The sequence below is a fragment of the Peromyscus californicus genome, unplaced genomic scaffold (assembly GCF_007827085.1).
Source record: "Peromyscus californicus insignis strain IS unplaced genomic scaffold, ASM782708v3 Scaffold_21__1_contigs__length_65335640, whole genome shotgun sequence".
NCBI classification, from domain to species: Eukaryota; Metazoa; Chordata; class Mammalia; order Rodentia; family Cricetidae; genus Peromyscus; species Peromyscus californicus.
In genome coordinates, this window is record NW_026294514.1 from 58015877 (window position 1) to 58030255 (window position 14379).

General features: G+C 45.9%; 1 protein-coding gene across 8 annotated transcripts in view; it reads left to right on the top strand.

The window, feature by feature from the left end:
- Positions 1-615: 615 nt before the first annotated feature.
- Positions 616-14379, top strand: part of Col6a3 (collagen type VI alpha 3 chain) — an 82930-nt gene continuing 69166 nt past the window's right edge. For 2 of the 8 annotated variants that reach the window (XM_052750446.1, XM_052750447.1), the window contains exon 1: positions 619-851. The gene's annotated coding sequence lies outside the window, so the exon portion shown is untranslated. Of the gene's footprint in view, positions 852-14379 lie in introns of all 8 variants that reach the window. The other 6 variants (XM_052750449.1, XM_052750448.1, XM_052750452.1 and 3 more) reach the window with 5 other exon arrangements.

Here is a 14379-nt window from a genome sequence, read left to right on the forward strand (position 1 = left end):
AGGTCCTTATACACAGGCATCACACAGTTTACTGGCTCCAGTGGTTCTTAATCTGCGGTTCATGACCCCTTTGGGGGTCGCATATCAGATACCCTGCATATCAGATATATACATATATATTCCTGACAGTAGCAAAATTACACTTATGAAGTAGTAATGAAAACAACTTTATGGTTGGGGTCACCACAACATGAGGAGCTGTATTAAAGGGTCGCAGCATGAGGAAGGTTGAAAACCACCGGACTAAGCGGTGTCCCCAGCCCTTTAGGTTCCCATCCTTACCACACTTCATTTTTACTTCAGCAACCAATAATTGAAAATTATAATTCCTTCTAGCTCATGGCCCATTTTTGAGTTAGAGTTTGCAGGAGTCCAGCTAAACGCTTGTAGGGCAAAGACGGCCCTCAGAGGTGACATCAGCTTACAGAGCAGGCCAGAAGCAACAGAGCCCAGGGTCTGGTTTTCATTTACAGTTTGGGTCTGTCCTACAGCGGGGAGGGGAGAAGAGGGGTCTGGAGGAAGGAAGGAGAAGGAGGAGGAGGAGAAGGCAGGGGAGGAGGGAGAGGGAGGTGGGAGGGAGAGGAGGAGCAGGAGGAAGCCCTGACTGTACCCCTGGACCCTGTCCAGTTTAGAGTTTAGTCTTTCAGCAAAGGCTGCTCAGTTCTCCAGGCTCCAGCCTCCAGCAAGGATTGCAGGAGGAGACTGCGTCCTCTGGTCCTGGAGCCCCGTTTCCTCGGTGGGGAAGGGTTGCAGGAAGAGAAGGAGATTTAGTGAGAGAGAAAACTATGCATCCTGGTGAAGCGTGATTGAGTGTAGAAGTCCAGGGACACGCGTCTTCAGGTTTGCTCAGGGTAAGTGCGATTTTTTGCTTTTTGCTTTTTTTCTTTTTTAAACCGTGGCATGAAGGAAATATTTCAACCAGACGCAAAAGTTAGCGGCTCTTACGGTCACCCTGTCAGTCGGTTTTCTGTACAAATTTTAGGTTTCTGGAAGAGTCCGCCTCTGTTTCTGTCCTTTGTGGTCACTGGGCTTCTTTAACCTGCTGAAGGTCACGAGTTGCCCAGTGGTGTCTAGGTTTGCAGCTGCTGGGAGCATCCTGAGTGTTCCTGCTTGCGCCCCATGCACCCCCAGCTGGGCTGCTCTCTGCCTGCTGGTTTGTGGAGAGTGACCCCTTCTTCCCCAGGCCAGCTGGAATGTGCTTTGTTTGCAGAGGCATCCAATAGGAGTGGAGGGCAACCTGCGGAGTGGAGTCCTGGGATCTCTCTGGGATCCCTCTGGGTTCTCCAGGGCTCCTGGGTTAGAGAAGACTCCTAAGTGGTTCTGCCGTGGGGAGGTGGTTGGGCAAAGTACTCTCTTCTGAGTTTGGAGAGACACTGGTACTCAGACTCAGGGCTGGGCCGAGCTTCTGGGCCATGGCCATGGGGGCTCCATCTTTTTAGGAATCTGAAGCCAGGGTTGCAGGAGCTGTCCTTTGGGGGTGCTTAAGGGAACTTCAGGCTAACGGAGGAGGAACGTGGTGCCAGTGCAGCTCTCCCAGTGGATAAGGCAAGACTCAGGGCTGGGCTGGCCTAGGTTGTCCAGATGGGAGGCCTGTGCCAAGTTGGGAGGCCCAAGGGCTATTCCCTGGCCATGAGGATGCTGGGTGGGGTTCTGGTCCTCTCTCACTGAGGATAGAAAGTGTTCGTGGATAGTTGCCAGCCTGTTTGGGGACCTATTTCAAGCTGCTACAGGATCAATGCCAGGGTGGGGTCATCGGGGAAGGGTTTGTTGGAATACTGGACAGTGGCTGAAGGAAATGAATTTTATAAAAGGTGAAATTAGTGGCTGATCTGGACCTCCAGAAAAAGCTGTTCTGAGCTTGAGAGGGTACCCTATACCCCAGAGGAGGCCATTTCTCTCCCTCCCCATAGCTGATCTCAGATGAAAGCCCCAGGGGCTGAGAACTTCAAGGGTGTGCATGGCATCTGAAGACAGTTCCCAACTTCTCAGGGGGACACAATTCTGAATACTGCAAGAAGCTGAAATTTGGAAAAGCCTTTAAAATAAAAATTATATTGCTCTTAACAAAACAATGTAGAACCAGCTGGTTGCCGTAGCTGCCATTACTGAGGCATTTGACTTCTTTCCTGGGTGATTTTGGGCTGGAAGCTTTCAGTGTGGCCATTCCCCCGCTTCATAGGTGAGGAGGGAGGGCCTCTTAGATGCCGAACTGCTTGCTAGGGCCCACCTGAGAGGCTGGGCTTCCAACATCATCCTTTCCCATTGCTGGAACCATGAGACTGAAGGGGTCCCCAGCAGTAGGGGACCCTTGATGAATTTATACCTCCATGTGGGATAGGCTGATAGATTTATCCCCTCAGAGGAGACAGTCCCCTGTTACATTCTATTCAAAGCAGTGGGACAGTTGGCTTTGTCTTCATAAGGACACACAACTCCTGGAGAAAGAAACGAGGCCCACCTCGGGGAGGAGGGCGTGGTGCTGTGACTGGGATTCCAGTGTGGGACTGTCTTCCATCCAGGCCACCTCGAGGGCATGGAGGACTTGCAGTGATAGCCTGGATTTTGCTCCATTCTGGTGTGGACTTCTGGTGAGGGGGAGGGAATGGGGCTGTAGAATTTCTTTTGGAGAAATTTAAGAATGAGAATAGTGGTCCCACGTCTGGGTGTCTTTGATCAGGCGAAAGCTTCACATTACTACAAGGGGAATTCTCTTTTCTTCACTCACAGCAGTGAAAAGCCATTCAGCAGACACTGGGTGGGGAAGATGGACAGGATGGGTGGCACAGAGTGCCTCTCCTGGATTTTTCCAGTCTGGGGAGTTAGAGGGTGTGGCCACAGGACCTTCCTAGGGGGTGACTGAGGTATCCTTGGCCTAAGAGTGTATCTTACATTGGAGGTGTGTACCACACCCCATTCTGCTGGAGACCCTCAAGCCCGGGACCTTAATGATGTATCTGAGACAAGATAATCATGGTTCTGAGCAAGGATTGCCTGTGTCTTCTGCACTTGGAATTATCCTGCAGTGACACTGTAAGTGTGTTTTGTGAGTTCACACAGTACAATATAATCTATCACTGACCATCAAGTGGGAGAAATTCCTCTATTCAACCAGTTCCTGGGGCTGTGAACTCTGACCTTAGTTTTGGAGTGGAACCTACAGACCCCAATGCTTAAGGACTCAGCCTCTTCCTGAGACCACCTCCCTCCTTGGGGATGGGTAGAGGTGTTTACCACCCTGAGCTCACTTGCTTCCTTGCCCTTTCCAGACATCTGGTGACTTGTAGAAAGCATGGCTCCAATACAGCAGCTGTCTGTGTCCCCGTCTGCTTTTTATGTGAAATTCCACATTCAGGACTTAAAATTCATTAGCGAGTGGCCAGTTCTGCTGTATGGGAGAAGTTCTTGAAAGCACGCTAACTATGTTAGGAAAAAAAAAAAGCAAAATTACTGTCCCTTCTTTGTGGAAGAAGCTGTAAATTGGGTGTCTTTGGGAGGAGGATGACAGGTGATGTCCAGAGCTAAATGAGACACTGCATACCAAGGAGGCTTTTCTACGCTGACCTACAGGTAGGAACTGCACACGGTGTCCTGGCTGCGGCAGGCAGGCAGTAAAAACACACAACTGCTATATAAATAGTTGATGACTTGAGGTGTGACCTGACATTTAAAAATCCTGTTAGTGGCTTAGCTTAGAAAACCAAAGACACAAAACACTTCATATTTTAAGATTCATTTTTAGTATTTCTAATTATGTGTATTGTGTGCCAGTGTGTGGGTATGGACTTGAGGGCAGGTGCCTACGGTGGCAAGAGGTGTTGGAGCCCTCTGGAGCTGGGTTGCTGGCAGTTGTGAATAACCTAACATGGATTCTGGGAACTGATCTCAGGTCCTCTGCAGGAGCAGTGAGTGCTCTTAACTGCTGAGCCATCTCTCCAGGCCTGCTTTAGGTTCTAAAACATGTTGTTAAAGTAGATGAGGATGTTTCTCTCTGTTCTCCCACTTCTAGATAAAGCTCCTGGGGTTTTAAAACCCCAAGAGATAACGCTCAATAAAAATCCATTGCCATGTAAATCACAGCAATGAGTGTCTTATTCTCAGGGAGTACCTGCCAGGTTCTGATTTTTAAAGAGACGCTCTTTAGGAATTAATTATGTTAGCTTTCAAAATTGTAATTTTTAATGCATCCCAGTCTCACAGGTCTGTTTGGGGAAGGAAAGTCTGAATAAGCCCATGGGGCTTCTGGGGGTGCGTTCTTGTTTCTTTTCACTAGAGGGCAGTGTATCCCTGAGTGTCAGGAAAATGGAAGTTCCCAGCACTTCCAGGGTGGGGTTTCAGGGCCCGTGGGGAGCCAGCCAATTCACACCCCAGCTGTGGGTGGCAGTTAGGATTGGCCTACAGCTGCTCCAGTACACTCTCTGTGATGGGCATACACTTAAAATTCCATTTTTCTTCCCCGCTTGTGTCTGAGCATACTGGAATGAAATTTATGCTTCCAAACAACACATTCTCTGCTCTTAAGTGATTCCATTTCAAGAGCGTCGAACAATTGGTAAACTTTAAAGGAAACACATTTCCTGAACCTAAATTACAAAAGCTTCCATGGAGAGCATGGAGACTGAAGCATGCTTGCACATATGTTGTGTAATCTCTTATTTGAACACTCTTATTAAAATTCGCTGAGCCGGTAGCTCTTACAGTGTGCATAGCCTGCCCTTTGTTGTCCTCCCCAAACATATTTGAAAGAAATTCACACAAACATCTCATTCTAAATACTTTTTGACTAAAATACAGTGGTGGCTTTCTGACTTATTATTCATCCAGGGCGACCCTAGACACTAAATTCTGTCTCAGAGCACCTCGACCTTCTGTTAGTTGACCGCAGCATGTTCTCAGACTTGCCAATCAGGTTCGCTGTACTTTAGGTTGCTAAGCTTCAAGATCGGGGAGGGGACAAGCAAGAAGACCTAGACTCTGCTCTTCTGGTTGGCAAACTCATGACTTGAGGTTGGCTCTTGAGATCCTAGAAAGAACATTGTCTTAGTGAATGCTTTCTTCACATCCTTTGGGGACATGGGACATGTTACTCAGAGAGGCCAATGGCTGGTGTGTGGCCACAGTGTTTGGAGCAGTAATAATGCCAGCCCCGTCCAATGCTCTGTACCTGCCTGATGGATTCCACCAAGCATGCACCCAGGACCCAGGCATGGGTGGGGTGGATAAGCCTTAAGAAGTACCATGGGAAGAAAGGCATTTTTGTATTTGATGATGTGGCAGCTTAAAAAAAGTCACCATTGCTTAAAAAAAAAAATCCCGGAGGGTCTGGCGTGTGGCTCAGTGGGGAGAGTGTTTGGTTCCCAGCACCACATAATCTAGAAATGGTGATGCATGTCTGTAGTACCAGCTTTTGGAAGATAGAGGAAGGAGCATCAGAAATTTAAGGCTAGCCAGGGTAGACTGTATATGTGAAATTTTCTAAAAAAAATCTGGACATTTGAAACAGGAGAGAAATGAGACAATACAAGCTGGCTTGCCAAGCCGCCGTCCAGAGGCACGGTGCTCACCCTGCACACGGTGCTCACCCTGCACACGGTGCTCACCCTGCAGGGTCTGGCTATGCACAGTCCTGCACTGTCCTCTATCCTCAGCTTTAACCATCATGAAATATGGAGAAGTGTTTGTGAGGTGGGAGTGGCCAGGGAAAACCTCACTGGGGGCCATCTCTGTAGAACCCCCCAGTGTGCACTGTTCTCTCCATTTCCAGAGCCCCAGCACTTTGGGAATTGGCCGCTGGAAGGAAGAACTCACGGGTCTGTTTCATTTCAGAACGGACCAGCAGCTGGCCATGACTAAGGTCTCAGGGGAAACTGTTCCAGAAAACCAGCTTTTCACTTCTGGAATCTTCCCTAGTTGAGTCAGCTAGAATCAGCTCAACTTAAACCCATCTATGGCATTGTAGGGGATGTGGGATGTCAGGGACCTGCCAGGATGCAGTGGATGCAGATGCAACACAGTGGTCCAGGGATCCCTGCCAGTTCACACCATTTGCCCTGTTTTACTCCTAAAAAGTAACCGTGGGGGAGGTTACTGGTAGAGACAATAAGGAGGTAGACAAACTGATACAAGATCTCTGTCTACTTCAAGGTGAATTTTTCCCTCACACTTGAAAGCAAGCAAAAGCTTACCTTTCCTTAGGCCGTGAGAGTGCTGCGGCCACTTGCTTTCATAAATCCGCTGTGGCACACATGGTTTTGAGTGAGGCTTGGTGGAACCCAAATCCCTCGCCAGCAGAGGAAGAGACGGGATGAATGTGGGAAGTGCTGAGAGCGAGATCCAACTGTGGCCTGTGCCGTGGGTTGGAAAGGAGTGGCTGCTTGTATAGTTGCTTGTGAAGCATTTTGTAGCAGGCTTCCTCCCTGACTGTCAAAGCCCAATGCAGCTCTGCCCGATGGTTACAATTAGTCGGATAAATGGGCACAGCCTCTCATCTGGCTGCCACACAGTTCAGATCTTAGAGTGCCTTTTATGTTTCATGGTGGCCTCTAGCATGGCGGATTGAGAACTCTCTGCTTCATGGTTATTTTCTTGGATTCTAGGAATAGATTTTAAAGCCCCTTTCTAAATATCTGGACAGTTAATCTGGAGTTTGCTCCCACCCCCTCTTTTGGAGACAGAGACTCATGTAGCTCAGGATAGCCCTAACTCACCATGTAGCTAGCTGGCCTTGAACTCCTGAAATTCTTGCCTCCACCTCCTAAGTGCTGCTTCCAGATAAGGAAAAGAGCTAACGTGTGTGTGTGTGTGTGTGTGTGTGTGTGTGTGTGTGTGTGTGTGTGTGTATGTGTGTGTGTCCTCCACAGGGGGCTCACTGTTAGAGGTGGTCACACCCTGTCTTTCTCCATCACCTCTTTATAGCAACCTATGAATGCTGCTGAACATCTAGGCATTTCCCTATTTGGTCCCACCAGGAGCTGGCACTCTCCAGGACTGGCATGTGACAAGGAGGGTGCTTGCTCATGCATGATCACATATGACCAGAAATGTTGGAAGAATTTGCAGTCGCAGGAAAGATGCAGACTCAAATTGTTACAGTTGAGCATTGTCACAGAACAGAAATGTAAGGCCATAGTTGTCAAATCAATGGAAAAAACTCCATTTCTGATGCATTCCTTTGGAGTGTGTGTGTGTGTGTGTGTGTGTGTGTGTGTGTGTGTGTGTGTCTTCCAGATCATTTGCTCCTAAAGATTTCTGCAAGGTTGTGTCAAACAGTGATACAGAAAAGCCTACCCTCTTCTCTTAGGTCTCCCCATGGGATCTCTGCGACAAGAAGGTAGGGAAGGGTAAGGGAAAAGGGCAGAACCAGGCACTTTGATTCTTAAGATTTCTGAATGCAGTGGCCCATGGAGGCCAGAAGAGGGCATCACATCTCCTGGAGCTAGAGTTTCAAGCTGTTGTGAGCTGCCTGATGTGGGTGCTGGGAACAGAACTTGGGTCCTCTGCAAGAACAGTCCTCCTAACTGCTGAGCCATCTCTCCAGTCCCTGCTTTGATTCTTAAAAGTCAAGACAGGAGGGTGGTAAAGGTAAGAGTAAGCGAACACCTCAACTGTAACGTAATTTGAGGTTTTATTCCACAGCGTGGAATAAATTCTTGTTGTGGCTTTTGGCAATAGCTGTGGCCCCAGTTTGAGCAGGACAGTGAGGCGTTAATGGGAGCCTCAGAACTCTATAGGAGAGCTGCCTGGGTTTATAAAGTGGTGCCTGGAGACAAATCAAATGCAAGACTTCAAAATGGGAGCTCTGGATGCATTTAAGTCTTTGTTTCAAAATGATTTCCTTGTGTGTGTATGTGTGTGTGTGTGTGTGTGTGTGTGTGTGTGTGTCTTTCTTAAAAAAGATTTCCAGACATGGAAAATGAGAATGCTTTTGGGGAAGCTTAATGAAAACTAATTTCACAGGATTGCAAAATGGCCTGGGAAAGCCTGTGCAATACAGTTAAGACTTGGAGTTGAAGGCAGAGTAGGGCAACCTTGACAATAAAAGGAGTCTCCAGAAACTTCAAGTGGGCAGCAACCACGTGGGAAAAAGACCCCTCAACTTTGTGAAAAGGAGACAGTGAAATACAAGACGTAGACACGCTAACCAGAAAGCTGAGGACACAGTGAATAATGCACTCAGGCTTCTGAATCTGTTGCCTTGAGGGCACAGAGTCCCTGACAAAGGACAGCCCATCCCACCCAGCTGGAGGGTCCCAGGCAGCCAAGTCTGACTTTTACGTTTTCATATCAGGAAGAACAGAGCTAGACATTCACCAACACCAAGGATGCCTGTTCTTCCCCCACCAAGACTCAGGGAGTTTCCTGGCGGTCCCTGCCAAAGCCTGCCTAGCCTGTACCACTTCCTGAGCTTCATCCCTTCCTTGGAGTCGTGGACTTCAGTCTGGATGCTGGCCCTATCTTGTTTTATCTATGTGGCTTTTGCAAAGCATCTCTCCTCACCTGGTTTTAGTTTCTCAGTTTTAACATGGTGGGGGTGGGAAGCAGCCACTGGATGACTGGAAGAAGGTGAGAAATCCTGCCTCTGAGATAGAAACCCAGTAGTTATTTCTTCAGTGCACTTCTCTCTCCTTCCAGAAAGTGATGGAAGAAGAGGAGAGTGGTGGGAGAAGAAGGGGGTAGAGCTATCTCTGTTCCCCTTCATTAAGATGGGCAATCCAGGTCAGCATCTGGGGCGATGATATTTGACATCTTCAGGTTAATGAAATTGAGACGAAAGCTGCTTTTCCTGCAAGCACTTCCTCTGCCATCATCCTGAGGAGGCAGTCACATGATGTAGAGGTTCTGACCCCACTGCTGAATATTTATTAATTTTTACTGCTAACTCTACTGTGTGACTCATTACATCCTTGAGGCTTGCTTTCCTTACAGCAAACCATGGAGATAATTTCTTTTCAATTTCATACCCAAGGATCCAACAGCTTAACTGGTCACCAGTAGAACCTCAATGACACATGAACCCAGAGCATTAGCTCCTGCCCTGTTTCTCAGAAGTGAAGGGGTCCCCATCCTTACCTCTCCCTCAACACCTGGGTGGATTTTGTCACTCTGTGAGCCATTGGTACCTTGGGAGCTGCTCTCTCAAGATGAATGCTGAGAAAATGAACATCTTGGCTCAGGTCATTCATATAATGTGAGTGCTATTTCCTTAGAGAAAGTCAGTGAGTTGGTGGCTTCAGAAGTCTTTACAGAATTGTAGCATCAGCACTCAGATCTTAGGGAGCACCGAAGGCTAGGAACTCACTTAGGGCCTGCTCTAGGGTGACTCACTCTGTGACTAACACAGGGCCAAATTAGTATATTCAAAGGAGTCCCCTGTGTGAGGGGCAGGGATGGTTAACAAACTGTTAGCAAAACGACTCCACATGACTCACCCACACTGAGCTCTCTGTCCATGTGGTTTGCAGAGACATCACAACTCTTCCTGTCCTTAACTTAGACTCAACAATAGTCAGACAGCCCTCACCTCTGGCCCCACTTTCCCCCCATGGATCCCATAACCTACTGCCTCATAGCAAGATGCTAGTATATTCTTGTGTCCTAATTCTCCTACAGGATGCTACTTGAAGGATGGGGCAATGGCTCAGCTGGTAAAATCCTGGCTGTGCAAGCCTGAGGACTGAGTTTTATCCAACACTCACATAAAAGGCTAGGTGTGGCTGTACACACCTGTCATTTTGGCCCTGGGAGGCAGAGGCAGGATTCCTGAAGGCTTGCTTGCTAGTAAGTCTAGCCCAATTGGTAAACTCCAAGTTCATTGAGAGATCTTGCCTTAAATCATGAGGCAGAAAAGAGTTAGGAAACCATATAACATTGATGTCTGTCCTCCTTATGCATGCATGCGTACATGCACCACCACCCCCACACACACTCATGCAATGCTATTTAAAGTCATACATTTCCTGTATTAATTATTTAAAGTAATTGAACTGGATTGCTAGAATATCTGCATGCAGCAATTTTTGATTGGAGTTGTGATGCTTAAAACTTTGATGGAAGGTGGTGGCAAGTAGTGGCATAGTTGAATTTAGAGTCACAAAAGAATGGGCCTGTTCCTGGGGCATAGTGCTTTCAGAGATGCAGTTTTGTGCACCGTTGTGAGAGAGCTGTAGGTTTTCAAATATGTTAATCTAACGTTAAAATACTGCTCTAGACTACTTAGAAAGCCACTAGTGACTCTGGAAGAGCAGACTGTATGTAGGATGCAGATTCTTCATCAAATATGTGATTACCAACTTCAGTAGAATGAAGAATAGCATGTGTACAGTGTTCTTCTGTGTTGTCCTTCAGTGCAAATCATCAGTTAATTTAGCATGTGTACAGAGAGAGAGAAGGAAGGAAGGGAGACAGAGAGAAGGAAGGAGGAGGAGAGAGAGAGAGAGAGAGAGAGAGAGAGAGAGAGAGAGAGAGAGAGAGAGAGGCATTGTGTTTGCTTTAGCCTTTTTTAATGAAGAAAACTCTAGAATGGTCCAGAAGGGTAGAAAAGTCTAGAAAGCTCCTAGAGCGAAACCTAAGATTGACAGTGTTCTATAGAGTGAAGAGGCAGAGCTGGGGCAGTGACATGGTAGAGCGAGACCTGCCAGTCAGCAGAGGGCTCCCCACTGGCTGTGGGTTGTTCTCTGAGCCCCACCGCTGGCACTGAGGTTTCCCTAAGACACGGGCACACCGTGGGCCACAGCACTGACCCCCGCAGACTGCTTTTCAGATTTGTGCATTTCTGTGTCAATCAGGCAATGACCATGACAAGCCAAGAAAGTGGGACAGGACATTTGTGGTGTTGCCACGATCTGACTTCACTGCAGAAAGAACTGTGTGGACAGCTTCCCAGATGCCATTATAGAACCATGTGCACTTCCCACTGCTGACATGTTGGCAAGAGGAAGTTGGATTGGACAGGTGGTTTCATGGCAGCTGAGCTCAGTTCCTGAAAGTCTCAGAGTCTGAGGCACAGGGCAGGTTTTGAGTCACAGGTGTGATCCTCACTGTTTCTAAGCCTGGCTGCATTAGATACCTCCTCACATGAGGGATTCATACACTTGTTTCTTCTTCTTGTTATCATTGTCATTTTTTGTATGTTACTGCCCTTAGTATAACGCCCCCAAGTTCATTACATTGTAGCATATGACAGTTATATCCTTTAAGGCCTACTAGTATTCTATTGCATGGAAATACCACATTTTTATTCATCTGTCTATTAAAATTACTTGGATATTATGAATAAGCCTGCAGTGGGTGTGGCTATACAAATATCTCACTTTGCTTTAGATTTTTGTATTTGCATACCTATGCATAGATTTCTGGATCATATGGCTATTCTATTTATAATCTTTGAGGACTCTCCACTTTTTTTTTATTAGCTGCACTGCTTCTCATCCCTGCTTATAGTGTACAGGAGCCATAGTTCCCGTGTGTCTGTCCTGCCTCTATGTTTGGGTAGCAGCCACTGTGATGGGTGTGACAGCTTATTGTGGATCTGGTTTAGATTCCCCCAATTTTAGTAACATTGAACATATTTTCACATGACTATTAGTCATGTGTATCTACTTTGGAGAAATCCCTTTTCATGCCCTTCACTCATTTAAACAAGTGATTTTTCATTGCTGTGTACCTTCTTAAGTGCTTTGGATGAGATGATAACCCTTAATCAGAGATAGGGTTCTCAATATTTCCTTTAATTCTGTGAGTTCTGCTTTCATTACACTGATTTTTGTTTTATTTGTTAGAAAGAAGTTAACTTTCCCCATTTGTCTTTTTTTTCCTTGCTATTTGGCTGAGGATGACTTGAATTTCTGATCCCCTTTTCTCCATCACCTGTGTGCTGTGGCTACAAGAGTGTGACCACACCTGGTATATGGGGTGTCATGGATCAAACCCGGGGCTTTGGGGATAGTGGCCCAACACCCAACACTCTGTCAACAGAGCTGCAGCCCTGGCCCCTGGACAGAGTCTTTCGGTTTGATGTAGTCCAATTTGTGAAGTCTCTTTGTCTGATTGGCTTTTGGTGTCTTACACAAGAAACTCACACAAACACAGGGTCATAAAGCTCCTACCTGTTCTCTTCTGGGAGGTTTTATAGTCTCAGGTCTTACAGTTAGGTCTTGAAAATAAAAAATTACATTTATTTTAGTGTTTTATTTATTGTCTGAGAATTTCATACAAAGTATTTAGATCATATTCTTTACCCCCAACTCCCTACCCACCCAACTTCATGCCCTTTTTCTCTCTTACATTTTTGACAGTTCGTTACATTTATTTGTTTATTTGTGTGTCATAGCACAGGCATGAGGGTCAGCGGACAACTTGCAAGAAATGGTTCTCTTTTTCCCTCATGGGGGTCCCAGGCATCTAATGCAGGTCGTCAGGGTTGGTGGCAATTGTCTTCACCTGCTGAGCCATCTTGCTGGCCTGAAATGCATTGTCTATCTGTCTGTCTATCATCTGTCTATCTATCTATCTATCTATCTATCTATCTATCTATCTATCTGTCTGTCTGTCTGTCTGTCTGTCTGTCTGTCTGTCTGTGTATATGTGTAGGTCAGAAGACAACTCAAAGGGTTGGTTCTTTACTTCCACCATGTCAGTTCCAGGGACCATATTTGGGTGGTCAGGCTTGGTGGCACGAGCTTCTACTGACTGGCCCGTCTCCCCAGCTCTACAGCTAGGTCTCTCACTCATTTTGAGTTTGATTTTGCATGTGGTGTGAGGCCAGGGTCCAGCTTCAGTCCTCTGATCATGGACACCCAGCTTTCCCAGCATGCCATCTGCATATAGAAATGGTCTTCTGTTTTCCTTTCCAATCTGAGTGCCTTTAGCTCCCTTTTCTTGCCTAATTGCGCTGACTGGACCTTTTAGTTTCTCTTAAAAAGAAGTGAGTGAGAAGACCCAGTCATGATTCAGAAAAGCTCTCTGTTTTCAACCATACCTTTTTGTTGTTTGGGGATGGGATCCAGGATCACCCATACGTTAGGCAAGTGCTCCATCACTGAGCTCTGCCCTCAAGCAAGTGGTTTTTTAAAGTTTTGGTTTTTTTTTCTATTGAGTATGATGCTTGCTTGAAGATTTCTGGATGTGGCTTTAATTGTGTAGTGATTTCCTTCGAGTCCTAGTTTGTTGAATGGTTTACTTATCTATATCATGACAATGTGCTTGTTTGTCAAATGAATTCTCTGTATTAACTGAGATGAGCATATGATTTCTCCCATCATCTATTTGTCTGTCTGCCTGCCTGTCTGTCTATCTACCAATCTCTCTCTCTCTCTCTCTCTCTCTTTCTCTCTCTCTCCATCTACCTATGTATCTATCTATCATCTATCTTCATCTATGTATGTATGTATGTATCTATCTATTTATCATCTATCTCTATTATCATCTATCTATCTATCATCTATCTTCATCTATGTATGTATGTATCTATCTATATATTTATCATCTATCTTCATGTACGTATGTATGTATGTATGTATGTATGTATGTATCTATCTATCTACCTATCTATCTATCTATCTAACTATCTATGTCACACACCATACTTGCATTCCAGGAACACATCCCACTTGGTAATGATGTGTCCTCATTTTAAGCTGCTTTTGAGTTTGGTTTTCTAGAATTTGGCTGAGCATGTTTGCATCAGTATTTATCGGGAATATTGTCTGTAATTTTCTTTTCTGGTGGTATCTTTTCATATTCCTGTTTCCAGATAATCATGGGCATATGAAACGAGTCTGGAAGTGTTGCCTCTTCCTCGGTGTTTTGAGGAGGGTTTGGGCAGAACTTGGGCTAATTCTTTCAATGGTTGATGGGATTTCCCACTACAGCCACCGATTCCTGAGCCTTATTTTCAAGAGGGTTTGGCGGCTGACTCAAATTCCATAGTAGCTATGTCAGCTCAGAGGTTGTTTGTTCTTTCTCTCTCTCTCTTTCTTCCTTTCTTTCTTCCTTCCTTCCTTTCTTTCTTTCTTTCTTTCTTTCTTTCTTTCTTTCTTTCTTTCTTTCTTTCTTTCTTCCTTCCTTCCTTCCTTCCTTCCTTCCTTCCTTCCTTCCTTCCTTCCTTTCTTTCTCTCTCCCTTTCTTTCTTTCTTTCTTTCTTTCTTTCTTTCTTTCTTTCTTTCTTTCTTTCTTTCTCTGTCTTTCTTTCACAGTTTTTTTTTATACAATCTTGATAGGCTGTGTATTTCTGGAAACAGCTGATTATTCCAGGTTATCCAACTTCTGGTATGCTCCTGCCCTCACACTTTGCAGGCCTCATGGAGTATAGCAGAATTCTAATTGGTCTTAATAATAAAAACCTGGAGTCAGATAGAGGGGTAAATGATGAAAGATCTGAGAGAC